General features: G+C 44.7%; 1 long non-coding RNA gene across 1 annotated transcript in view; it reads left to right on the top strand.

Annotated features, from left to right (window-relative positions):
- The window catches only part of LOC138798831 (uncharacterized), a 28,282-nt gene extending 20,750 nt beyond the window's left edge, over positions 1-7,532 (top strand). Inside the window, exons 3-4 of the long non-coding RNA XR_011364177.1 lie at positions 1,464-1,705; positions 7,481-7,532. This is a non-coding gene — a long non-coding RNA (uncharacterized lncRNA). The remainder of the gene's footprint in view (positions 1-1,463; positions 1,706-7,480) is intronic.
- The last annotated feature ends 6,284 nt before the right edge of the window (positions 7,533-13,816 follow it).

The raw sequence follows: 13,816 nt of genomic DNA, 5'->3' as shown, positions 1-13,816 counted from the left end.
TGATAATTTTCAATATTTTTTTTCTAGAACTATCATTTTAATTTTGTCATTTGTCACTAGATCTAAAAATTCTTCATCATTTTTATTATTTATAAGGGCGAGAGGTCCTGGCATCCATCAGTGCTTCAAGGCTGGCCTGAGGAGGATCAGGAGCCGGGGTGTCTACGAATTCTTATGCGGTGGCCTGTAGAGAAAGAAGACATGGTGTCATGGCAAGCGACTGTCTTGTCACCAATGCCCAGCTACAGGGAGCCTATCGAGTCCGGCTGGGTTAAGGAACCAGTTCCACACAGCCCACTACCTTCATACTAGGAAGCTGTATTGGGCCCAGATGCACAAGTAAATGACTGGAGTGTAGAAGTCCCAGAGAGGCCGACAAGCCATACAGAGCGTGTAGCTGTCCCAGACAGGCCAATAAGCCACATTGAGCATGCAGCAGTCCTAGAGAGGCTGTCAAGCTATACTGAGTGAGCAACAGTTCCACTGAGACCATGAAGCTTGCCTGAGCCCCCTCCAAGTGGCAAAAGGTCATTTCCAGTTGCTGACTAAGGAGAGTTTGGAAGAGAGCCATGCTTAGTCCCAGAGTCTTGTCAGACTGGACAATGCTAGAACTTACTACTAGAGATGAGTGAACAGGGTTCGGGTTCGAGTAGATCCGAACCCGAATGTTCGATATTTGATTAGCGGTGGCTGCTGAACTTGGATAAAGCTCTAAGGTTGTCTGGAAAACATGGATACAGCCAATTACTATATCTATGATTTCCACATAGCCTTAGGGCTTTATCCAACTTCAGCAGCCACCGCTAATCAAATGCCGAAAGTTCGGGTTCGGATAAACTCGAGCATGCTCCAGGTTCGCTCATCTCTACTTACTACCTCTGGTCCACCTCAGAGCTGGTTCAGGAAAAAGATCAGCAGTAGAAATGGCAAAGACATGTGGAATAATTGAATCTGGGAAAGCAGTGTCCTGAATGAAGAGAAGCCATAGTTCTGGAATTTAACACAGTCAGAGGACACGGCTTTGTCACGGATCTTGTAATAAGCATTCTTTTTTTGTGAGTCACCACTCTGTCAAGAGTAATAGCACCCCTATGCAGTAGCCACGTGGATGATGGGCAGCTGCCATTATCTGGCCAGGTGTGTTGCCTTAGGTACATCGTTCTTCATCAACAGAACCTGAGGTGTTGGAGGAAGAGGAACCACAGCAACCTGTGCAGGCCCTGTTGGAGACATTTGGAGGCTTATGACACCTTTGCCAAAAGCAGAGATCATTCAAACAATGGCTGAATGCACCTCGCCAGTCCCGTCTACTTTCAAGGGAGTCCCCAAGTCAGCAGACACCATCTCATCTTTTCCTCTAGTTGCAGCCCCCAAGCCAGCAGACACCATCTCAACTCCTCTAGCGACAGTCCCCAAGTCGACAGACACCATCTCACCTTCATTCCTGTGTCCTCTCTCTGTAGGAACCACACCATATCTCCACTACTAACACATCAAATGAAGTGGAAGAGTACCATCCCTCTGACGGGTCACCCTCAAGACGACTTCACCTTAAGGTGCCCTACCAGACCTCCCTACCACAAGCTGTAATGACAAGACATAAAGCAGAATAAAGAGCTACAAGGCAGAGGGAAGCTGGTCTGGTGGGAAACTGATGCTCCACCTGTCCTCCACCTCTTCTTAAACACCTTCAACTCCCCACCTGGTAAGTGACCTAGATTAGCAACTCCTGTCCCGCCTTACCAGCATCTCCCTGTCCCCTTTTTGACCTTAACCCCTTATTGCCCCTCCTCTTATCCCTTACCCTTAGGGCCCTATTACACGGGACGATTATCGTGCAAAAAATCGTTAAATCGTTCGAATTTAAACAATAATCGTTCTTTGTAATCGCAGACAACAATCGAAAAATCGTTCGTATGTCGTTGATCGTGATTTAGATCTGAACCTAAAATTATTGTTAATCTTAATCGTTTGCTGTAATTCTACGTTCGTTCGCTCAAGTTCCGCACTTTTTCACTAATCTTTCAGTGTAATTGCACATTGCCCATTGTTTTCCTGAGATCAGAAGGAATAAACAATTGCAATAACGATCGCAATAATGATCGTATATAACGACTATCGTTCTGTGTAATATGGCGAACGATTTCAGGTAGGGATGGTCCGAACCGAGTTCGGTTCGGGTTCGTACGAACCCGAACTCTCGGCAATGATTCCCGCTGTCTGCCCGCTCCGTGGAGAGGGTGGATACAGCGGGAGGACCGCTTGGAAAACTGGGATACAGCCATAACCATAGGCTGTATCCCAGTTTTCCAGGCCGTCCTCCCGCTGTATCCACCCGCTGCACGGAGAGGGAAGACAGCGGGAATCTGATGCCGAGCGTTCAGGTTCATACGAACTCGAACCTCGGCAGTTTTGGACCATCCCTAATTTCAGGTTAATGATAAACAATCTAGTTTGCGATCGTTTATCGTTAGTCGTTAATAGTTACAAATCGCTCCGTGTAATAGGACCCTTAGTTCTCCTATCCCTGCTATACCAGTCATGCCTGGCCTCCGCTAAGTCTACGCCTTTGCTCTGTGACCTTTCTTATGGATTTTTGGTGGTTTTACAACTGGGACATAAAAGTAAGCAATGCAGCATGTTTATATATTTACTTGATGTCGAAGTACCCCATTAATCGCCATACTTACTATAACCATTAGCCACATATTTAATTTTTTTCCACCCAAATAGAAGAGATACCCCCCCCCCCTGCCCTGAAACCTTTATAGATTACACACACAATGAGCAGTATTTAAGAACACGGAATTAACACTAATATCCGTACAGATCGCATAGAAGTCATTGAAACCCTAATGCACAGCACTTACAAATTCTAAAAGCGACACTACCAAACCATAAAATTAAAAGCAAGGATCAATTACTTAGTTTCAACCTTTTAGTCGAAAATTATTTTCTTAATATATGATATGACAGCGCCGGAGCTGTTTTCTTGGGTTTTATAAGAGGTAATGAGCAGTAAACCTACCAATTACTCATACACTTCACTAAATGTCATTTTTTTTTTTTATGGCGCCACATAATACGCAAAGGAAAAAGATTTCGTCTAATAAAGAAAGGGCATTTAGGCCAATTTCATCCTTCAGGTGTTTCATTCTCGTATGTGATGCCTGAATAATTTTATGCAGTGCCGAGATATAGATAGAAGATCTCCGTGTCGTTTAACTATACACTTAATTGAGCTGTTCCGTGTAGTTTTATGCGCCAATTCAACCAGCAAACACCTCCAACCTATGTATCACGCAAAGAAATTATGTCAGCTTCTATACCGTATCTCTTGTCGGCGGCGGAGTCGTCCCTTCCGCTCGTGTGTCACTTTTTTTTTTTTTCAATAGAGAAACTCAGCTAATTGATAATTATGTCCGGTTGTTTTGCGGATAAAAGTGACTGGAGAATCCGACAGCACTACCAAATTTGATCAACCGACTTGAAATAGAAGCAAAAAAAAAAAAAAAAGAAGCTAGATACGTTATACTTTTCAGAGGAAACCTGTTTAATCAGAGAATTTGTAATTAGTTTTATCTTTTTTTTTTCTTTTTTCTCACTGGCACCATGGAGAATTTCAAAGAAAGTTTTTTTCACTAAGATGTCATGGCATAAAATCACGAGTAGAGCTGTTGCTGCAGCATCCAATTTCTTCCCAAGTCCTGTATCTACTGTAATCCTCCATAGAGTTGGTTCATTGCTTGTGACATGCTGCATGCTGCTGCACTCCACGCAGTCCACAGCTTCTCCTGTGCCTTTTCCGTTTCTTAGAGAGTCCACTCATCTTAGTCTTAGTCCTCCACCCTCACCTCCTTAGATGTATGACCAGAATTTTTTCTTAGAGATAATGTCGATAAAGAGAAGGGCTGAGCCTGTTGTATTTTCATCACTTGATCCTTCTGCAGGTGTCATGGCTGCAGCTTACTCTTACCCTTCCTATCAAAAACAATGAACGTTCGACCATGCTGAGTGCTCATGTGTATAATGCACTCTGCTGCATAATTCAACTGCTTTAGTTTGAAACAGATAGTCAAGTGCTGTTTTGGGCTCCTCCTCGGCAGTCTACTAGAAATGAATTGGAGAGTCAGCTCGCATACTCCACCAATACTTCGTTCATCAATGTATAAACAATGTATGGTGAAGATGTATGAGAAGAGTAGTCCAAGCCTTCTGTCTGGAATGGTGGCTGAGTATACTGAGTATACATACTGCCTCTCTAAAACTAGCAGACTTATGGAGGGAATCTTATTACAATGGTTTTCTTGTTGGGAATGAATAAAGTTGTGGCACTCACCAATACACATAAAATTTCTTTATTCCAGCCACAATAAATAGAGCTACTTCAGTTTCGCGCAGGCATGCCCTTCCTCTTGGCTTATCATCAGTCACAAGTCAAGAAGAAACATGTCTCTACACAAAATGTCAATCGTCCAATTTTTTTGTCTGGGTCCTGGACTATGTGGTTGGAATAAAGAAGTTTTATGGATATTGGTGAATGATGCAACTTTATTTATTCTCAACAAGAAGATTATGTTATTAGACTCTATCTGTATGATTGCTGAGCACTACCATGATTACAGAGTGTCCAAGTATTATTATCTGACTACTCCCCGAGCATACCGCTTTGTATTTGAACAGTGCTTTGTATGTGAACAGAGGACAATTTGTTCTTTTTGAATGACTTTCTTTAGCAGTCTCACGCAGGTGAATAAAGTGGCAGTGCACATTCCCAGGGGGTAGAGATGAGCAAACCAAACTTGCAAAGTTCAGGACAAGTTTGGAAAGTTGGCGGCTTCACACAGTTGGTGGCTTCATCTGTCAGCGCTCTTCAGGTGTCTTCCAACCTCTTGCCCATTCAAACAATCAATTAATGAGATGGGACTGCACCGTAGTCAGTGATTGGCAGAGCAAGCTGTTTCTTCTAAATCAATCAGTCATTGGCTGAGTGGGCTGTCACTTCAGAGATGAGCAGACTTTTAAAAATATTCATTCATCTCTGCCAAGGAGCCATTCTGGCAAACAGTAGGGGTCTTAATCAGGACTGTTGCTATGCATGTCGGCACTGTATATTGCACATAGGATGTGTGAAGATTTGTTACAAATTTTGCTTTGAGAAGTTCCAAAATCTCACCACCCAGTATGACTCCAGGATGGGACCTGTAGTTATCACAGCTAGTGTCTGCAGACAGCAACTTCCACAATCATTCTGGAGTTACATTAAAGGTGTCAGAAAGGAAGACAAGTTGTTAGAAGGTCTATTTAGAAATGTCTTTAATACAACGTGTGACAGCCAATATGGTCGCACCTTCACTAGACATCACTCTAAATGGCAAATCAGTGAAAGCTGAGTGATAAAAACCCATGGGGGGGGGGTAGGGGTGGTTTTCAATGGCAAGTTTAGGGTGATCGCCAAGCTCTCTCAGAAACAGATGAATTTATTTTTTTCATTTTTTTGCATTGATCTAACACCTGCAAATAATAGTAATAATGCTAAACATAATAATAACCAGAAGAGGACAGTGGCAGACGTCATTGCTGCAATCTGCAGCGCTGTGTGACTGTGCCGCTCGAGGATCATGCTGTTTTTGTAAATAGTGTCTTTTGATGTTGTCACCGTCTTATTTCCAGCACACTCTGTTCACTTTATCCGTCTGTAGTGTTTATCGGGAGACGAGGTGATAGGACAATAAACACCTTCACACAAACACCTGGAAAACCTGACATTTAGTGACAGTAAATATTTCTTCTGGGTAGTAACACGCAAATGAGCACTCATGCCACCGCCAAGGACTCCAGCAGCTGTCATCTGCCAATGGATGCCGTACATCATGTATAATTAAAAGGAGTTGTCCATTTAAAAAATAATCGGGTTTTTTTGTTTTGTTTTCTTTTTTCCAGACTGATAGACAACTGCTAAATTTGTTCACACTATTACACAGCTACCTGAGACAACACCCACTAAAGGCCAGTTCTTATTTTGGCAGGATCGGTTTACTACCTTATGCATAGGGGGACCTCCCAACTTTCCCCTGACAGAAGATATTGGAGAAAAGACAGGGCAAACATGTTGAATTTTTATCTCTTCTTCCTGGATATACTGTAAGCCATTGCCAAAGACTTGATCGACTTAAAACAAGGCTTGTGATCTCGATGTATCTTAGTGGGGCGAGACGTGCTCAAACATGGTACATAAACCATCCAAGCTGAAGTTGATACAACCAGTGACTTGGAATCCAAGGTTTGTGACCCCCATGTATTTCAGGGGTTCAAGACATCCGTGAAAACATACAGAATTTAGCACCCCAGGGCTTGTGAACTTTTTTGGTTACACATTACACATAAACCGTACCTGCTAAAGAGATTATCAGCAATGGCACTGACACTTAAAGCTTGTGATCTCAATATATCTTAGGGCCTTGAGACTTTTTTTGGCCACACACCACATCAAGCATCTAAGGAGATGGGCACCAATGGGCACCACCAATGCAAGTTTTGTGACCTCTTTGTATCTTAGGGACAAGAGACTTCTTTGGTCATATATGACAAATCCACCACCCAGCTAAACGTAGTACAGCAATGGTCTGGAGTCCAAGGTTTGTGACCTCCTTTAAGGTGTGCAAGATTTTTATATTTGTATATGTTTATATTTACACCCTTTCATAAATCTTCCCCATAGTGTACACTCCGGCTGTGATCCATAACGGCGCCAATGAATAGCGGCCGCAAAAAAACCCTGTCAGTTCATACAATAGAGCGTGCGGCTCGAGCTGCATGCTCCATTGTGTGCAGTGGGGAATTCTGATGCGGGTGCACACGGATGTTCCCGCATCCGAATTCAGCTGCGGTAAAGATCATCTGGCCACGGAGCGGCCGGTGACTTACAACGTGTAAACGTAGCCTATGACTGTAAACCACATGGAAGCACCAACAGAAGGTACCATTCAACAAAAGGCTGTCTTTAGAACAAATACAATATATTAATATATTATCAATCAATAAATACAGCACCCAAGCACTGTCACCGCGCCGGAGGATACAGATTTACCACAAATGATATATTACCCAGTACCCATTTTCTCTTCAATTAAAGGAGCCGGCGTCTTCCAGCCCAGCACCAGGTGCGAGTTAATAGTGATTAAAAATCTCATTAGCCAGAGAAATATAAGTATATTTGCAGAAGTAAAATCGCGTCCAAGCCAAAATCATTACCAATAAGAATTTCATTGATGATAACGAGATTTCTCAGACGCCATCTGGAAAATTTGTCATCGCAAAAAAAATATCCATTTGTGAGGTGACTTATAAAAGAGACGGGATAATATGACACCGCGGGGGTAACAAGCGGAACGTTTTACTTAGAGTTTGTTTATTGTTTAAAAAAAAAAAAGTGAAATTGACGATCGATTGTTTTTTTTTTCTTTTTCGGGACATAAAGGAACGTGGCGGGAGGAATGTGTAAGGCGCGTTTTCATTAGACAGAAAAAGCAATTAGTTCATGAGGTGCCAAGCTAAGAAACTACACACGATCAATATGCTTACAGACATCAGCGGGAGATTTGTTTGTGTATGTACATAAGACAATAAGAAATGTATCAAGATTTGCAAATTAAAAAGTTTTCTTCAAAGTCGTATTAGAGGCGTTTATTTTTTTATTCCTTTCTTCTCTTTTTTGTACAAGAACATTTCAAGCTATTCTCTTTTATTTAACTTTTTTTTTTATCAATTTCTAAGGAAAAAAAATAAAAAATAAAATAAAAAAGATAAGTATCTACACCCCCGGAAACATTTCATTTATGTATAGTTTTTATTGAAGTGAAATAAATGAATCAACGTCTTTGATTTTTTATTTTTATTTTTCTGGTTACTAAAAGTTATTTTTTACACTTTTATTTTTTTTTCTTTTATGTTTTTTTTTTTTTTGCTCAAATATTTGCCTTATTTATTTATTTATTTTTCTGACAAAAGTATTGACACTCCTTATTTTGCTTTATAATGTATTGTGAAACCGGATAGAACTTATTTGTGGGGTAATTTTTTTTTTTTTAATAAAAGCATAATTTAGTGGGTCCATCGCCATACAGTGTAATCTTTTTTGGGGGTACTAATACGGTAACACAAGTCTTATTGTTTGTATTTATTAAAATATTGCATTCCCTTCCCAGAGCCCCAGGCAGCTGCCTACTCTGCCTACTGATGACCACCTCTGCTTGTCCTGTACTTGGCCCCATACATTATAGCATTAGATTTGCTGGCTAAACCAGTCTGTGGTAAAAGTATGGGGCTTTGCCTAGTACAACGTATGGAATAGAGAAAATGTTCCGTTTGTGATGCATGGACAGGCAAAGATGTGCCATACTTATAAGAGGGAAATCATCGGCAGGTAAGATCATCGTATTCTCCTCATATGGCCTAACAGTACATGGTACAGTGATTAAAGGGGTACTCCAGGCAAAGATTAAAAACAGAGGGTAGGGAGTGTCTGGATTGGAAACTTCTTCGAACACTCGGCATTTGACTCCCAGGGTCTGGAGAAGTTGGATGCAACCTTAGGGCTGCCATGAAAACATGGAAACAGTCATAGGCCATCGGCTGTATCAGTGTTTTCAGGATTTCCTACGGCTACATCCAAGTCTGCTCAACACTGTCTCTGCACTGTGGGGGCACCGGCACGAGTGAGTAACACTTCATTTTTATTTTCCTACCACCCCCTGTCCTCCCTGTTTTTTTAGTTTTGCTCAGTCTCATATTTATTATTGTTGCCTTTAGAGATATTAAAGCAAATAATCAGCATGGTTGTGCTGATATAGTTCCCTGCTGCACACTATAGCTCTGCTGTACAGCTCCCCGAAGCTACCAGCCACTAACTGGGGAAAATGTTGTTTTATTCCACCACGCAAGGGTGGGAGAGGGGCGGCAACTAGTCATCTAGGCGGGGACTAGTCACTACTCTCTGCCTGTCAACGCGCGGTGCGAGGATGATTGACTGGCAGTGACTAGTCAGGGGCGGCTTCCCGCTTAGATGACTAGTTGCCGCCCCTCTCTTACCCTGGCATGGTGGAATGAAACAACATTGTCCCCACTGTAAAGCTACCGCCACAGGTGAGTCCATTAGCTTTGGGATGCGGCACAACAGAGCTATAATGTGCAGCAAGGAACCATATCTGCACAATTGTGCTGATTAATTCCCTTAAAGACATTTCTAGACATTTCTATAAATTTTTGTATAATATTATTTTCTCTCTCTTTTAGATACACAAGGGCATAAAGAAAGTAAATAATATACAAAAGAACAAAGGCAGCGAGAAAGCAAGCAATGGAACTTGTGTGTCCTCCAGGGGGTGGGACTGGAAATTAGAAGAATCTGGAACAGCAGGGGGCACTAACACTGAAGATCTCTTTAAACAGAAACAGAATTTTTAATCAACTGCTATGGCCGACGGATTTATTTTTATAAATACTATTCAAATACGCACAATATTTATGGGACAGCCCCTTTAAGGTCTACAATAGGCTGGTCACTAAGAGTTTAAATAGGAACTTGGAAGCTTACTGTACACTTTTCATACATGGATTTCAATAAACAACCAGTGTACAGTAAGCGCCTCCGCTTGCCTTTGTCTTGCCTCCAGGCTAATACAATTTTATAATTGAACTCTACGGCTTTTGGAAATGTAGCTGGAGATTTGGAGCTCTGTATTAGAAAAACAGAGTTCGACCCTCATAAAAAATATAGTAAGAAATCTATCAGCAAAACGGCGCTCAAGGGAGAACATACCCTTTAAGTCGTCAAAATATTTCCCTTGGGCTCTTAGTTCACCCCTTTATTGAGCAAAGGGCAAGTATACGACTGGTTCAGATATTCCCGTATAATCTGATTGTTCTGATAGAATCTATGTAATTAACAATACCCATGGATATGTTCCGGCATGTATAGACCCCGGGTCTCAGATCCTTGGGATGTGGCTGTGACCTAGCCTGTATCTGTGACAATGCGTTCCGTCTAGACCTGTAGATATGAAGGATGGATCAATAAATTGTCCCGCTCGTTAGTGTTTATTTGCAATGTAAACTCAACAGCCCTTTTACGAGGGACGATCTCTAACAATGCAAATGATCTGCAGGCCTGTTAGCTAATGATTCATAGCCAGTCGTAAATGAGTGACCATTGTTTAATGGATTATGTGCTTAACGTTCGGTAACATCCCTAAGCCGCTCCTCTTAAGAGACCGAGTTAAATAAGCAGAAAAATATGAGCCCCCTGACTATTAATCACCTGCTCATCGGAGATCCTGCTGAGAAAGTCACCGCACTTTGCAGAAATCAGCCCTCGTAGCTTTCACCCACTCTCTCCAAGTTTTAGGAACAATTTGAAGGTGAGAAGCTGCAAATATTCATGCTTTACTAAATTGACGACCTCTTATATCTGAGTTAAAGGCAAGCTAATCATCGCCATACAAAACATCTCTGGGGTATGAATACTGATAAGTCTTTATTATTTCTATAAAAGAAAAGAAACAGCGCCACTCTAGTCCAGTGGTTGTGCCTGGTATTGCGCTATATACTACATGGGCACAGAGGGGTCCTATATATACTACATTGGAGCACAGAGGGGACATATACACTACATAGGGGCACAGAGAGGTTATATATAGATTACATAGGAGCACAGAGAGGACCTGTGTACCACAGGGGACAACAGGGAGAAATATATTGTACATGGGGTCACAGAGGAGACCCATATATTACATGGGGACACAGAGGGGACATATATACTTCAAGAGGACACAAAGAGAACATATAAACTATATAGGGGGGGCAGGGGGGCCTAACTACTGTACTGGGGCTCAGAGGGGGCATAACGGGAAACTAACTACTCTATGGGAACACACTACATAGTAGTTTATTAAATTAAGCATAAAGTGGATACTATTTTAGTGTTTGGTAAAAGGCAGTTTGTATAGAGTTGAGAATGTTGCTGGGCCGAGGAGCCTAAAATATGGTAGATTCTGTGGAGATGGCTCGTAGAAGTCTTCTTGATAGCTGGGGCCAGATGGAGAAAAAAAAAAAAGAAGTAAACAACTCCAATTAGAAAAATTGTCACCTGTGTTTGAGTCAGAGAAGTCGCCCCCTGTGAGTCACTGGATGTAACTAATCTTTTGGAGGATGCGGGTACAATTATTGTATGTAGAGACCCAACACACGTTTTGCACAGGGGCCCCTTGCAGTTTATGTCCACCCCTAACTACCACTAACCCTACACAGCCCACGTCTGCTGCCGTGTCTACCATGTTCTGTGCTGATACTGGGAGCTTTACCCTGCATAGGGCATATATAAAAAAAAAAATAAAATCCAGGAGACTGTTACGCCTGGAGTAGTGGATCCACTGGACCGTCACCAGCGATGGCACTAACCTCACCAGGGAGCGGAGTCTAAGGGGCCGCTGGTTTTCACCAGAGCCCGCCGCAAGGCGGGATGGACTTGCTGCGGCAGGCGACCCCCAGGTCGCTACCCCTGGCTTGGTTGCTGGTGACGGCAGGCAAGGCGTGGCAGGAGCAGTAGGCAGGAGATCGCGCAGGCAGAGGACAGAAGGCATGCTCGCAGGTAGCGGACAGGACTCAGGAACAATGGGAAGGCAGCGGGCAAGGATAGGGACAAGGACTAAGGACAGGAACCAGGGACAAGGACTAAGGTCAGGAACAACAGGGAGCTGGGCCAAACGCTATGGGAAGCATGTAGAGGCTCCAACACAAGGGACAGGGCATGCTGGGATTTATAGGGGAGTGATTGGTGCAACTAACCAATTAAGGGCGGACTGGCCCTTTAAATCTGAGACAGCCAGCGCGCGCGCGCCCTAGGGGGCGGGGACGCGCGCGCCGGCCGGCACAGACCGGGACAGGAACGGAGGAGAGGTGAGGCGCCCCAGGGGCCGAACTAGCAGCAGCGCCGGGTCCCTACACAAGGACCCCGGCGGCTGCATGGGACAGGAGGCGGTCGCGGCGGCGACCCGGAACGCGGGAAGCCGCCGCGGCCGTGACAGTACCCCCCCCCCCTTTGGCCTCTTTCTTGCCTGCAAATGGCACAGGAAGCCACAAAGTCTTTGACATCTTGGAACAAACTGGGCCACCAGTAGTGGCGGGAGATCCGTTGCCCGGTCTTTCGGACTCCAGGGTGCCCGGCCTCCAATGAGGAATGTCCCCACTTCAAAATCCCTCTTCGAAGCGCAGGGTGAACATGGGTCTTTCTGGGGGGTATTCTCTGAAGAGTAGGGGTGACGACTGGTACTAGGCGATCAGGAGGTATACTGTGGCGAGGGGATGTGGGTTTGTGGATGAGATCCTTCTCGGCAGAGAAGGCATCCGCCAAGTCTTGGTCTTCTGCCGGTAGGCCGGATAGAGGCTTGGCGGGGTCAGGTGACGACACCGAGTACTTAGTCTGAGGTGACTTGAGACACTGGTTGGAACAGTCCTGACCCCAACTGATAATCTCCCCGCTTCTCCAGTCCAGCTTAGGAGCATGTAATTGCAGCCAAGGGAGTCCCAGGAGGATGGCGGGGGATGAATGGGGCAGGACGTAGAAGGATATCTTTTCCTGATGTAAAGGACCCACCTGGAGGACTAGAGGTGCGGTCTGGAAATATATCTGGTCGGTAAGAATCTCGCCCGTGACCGAGGAGATAGTCAGGGGCCTGGCTAGTTGGATCACGGGTAGCCGCCATCTTTGGACCAATGTTGCCGCAATAAAACTGCCTGCTGACCCCGAATCGAGAAAGGCAGTAGTCTGGTGATTCTGTCCTGAGGGTGACTGGATGGAAACCGGCATAGACAAACTTGGAAAGGTAGCATTCACACCTAGGAACACCTGTCCCACCGGACCTAGGTGCGAGCATTTCCCGGACGTTTGGGGACGTAGGGGACATCTCAGGCGAAAGTGATCCAAACCACCGCAGTAAAAGCAGAGATTCAGCTCCAGACGACGAATTCTTTCATCAGGCGTCAGGTGAGCCCGTTCCACCTGCATAGGAATCTCAGGAGAGGGCTGGGACACCGGAAAGTCAGGATTCTGGAAAACCGGCGCCAGCTGGTGATGGCGACGAGGCAAGCCTAGTAGATGTTCATGCCGAACCTCCTCCTCCCTCTCCGAAAAACGAGTATCAACTCTGGTGGCCAGTAGGATGAGTTCGTTCAGGGAGGTGGGTAGGTCTCGGGCGGAAAGCACGTCTCTCACCCGACTAGACAGGCCCTTCTTGAAGGTGGCTATTAGAGCGGCTTCATTCCAGTCCAATTCAGCCGCCAGGGTACGGAACTGGATGGCGTAATCGCCAACAGAGGAGCTCCCTTGAGAGAGGTTGAGGAGAGCAGTTTCAGCTGAAGAAGCACGGGCAGGTTCCTCAAAGACGGAGCGAAACTCGAATAAGAAGGTTCGGAGATTGGCAGCAGCAGGGTCATCTCGGTCCCACAGCGGCGTGGCCCAGGCCAGAGCTCTACCCTCTAATAGGCTGATGATGAAAGCCACTTTAGAGCGCTCAGTGGGAAACTGATTGCTTAGAAGTTCGATATACATAGTGCATTGGGTCAGGAATCCTCTGCACAACTTGGAGTCACCAGAGTATTTGCTTGGGAGAGCCAGTAGAAGTCTCGAGGTAGCTGCAGGTGGAGATAGGCGCTGGGCTGTAGTATGCTGCGGTAGGGCGGCAGTCAATTGCTGGATTTGCTGCGACTGTTGCTGGATCTGTTGAGCCTGTTGAGCGACCACTCTGGCGACGTCACGGAG

This window comes from Dendropsophus ebraccatus, chromosome 8 (assembly GCF_027789765.1).
Source record: "Dendropsophus ebraccatus isolate aDenEbr1 chromosome 8, aDenEbr1.pat, whole genome shotgun sequence".
Classification (NCBI taxonomy): domain Eukaryota; kingdom Metazoa; phylum Chordata; class Amphibia; order Anura; family Hylidae; genus Dendropsophus; species Dendropsophus ebraccatus.
Note: the sequence above shows the minus strand (reverse complement) of the source record. Positions and strands in the feature narration are given on the sequence as shown.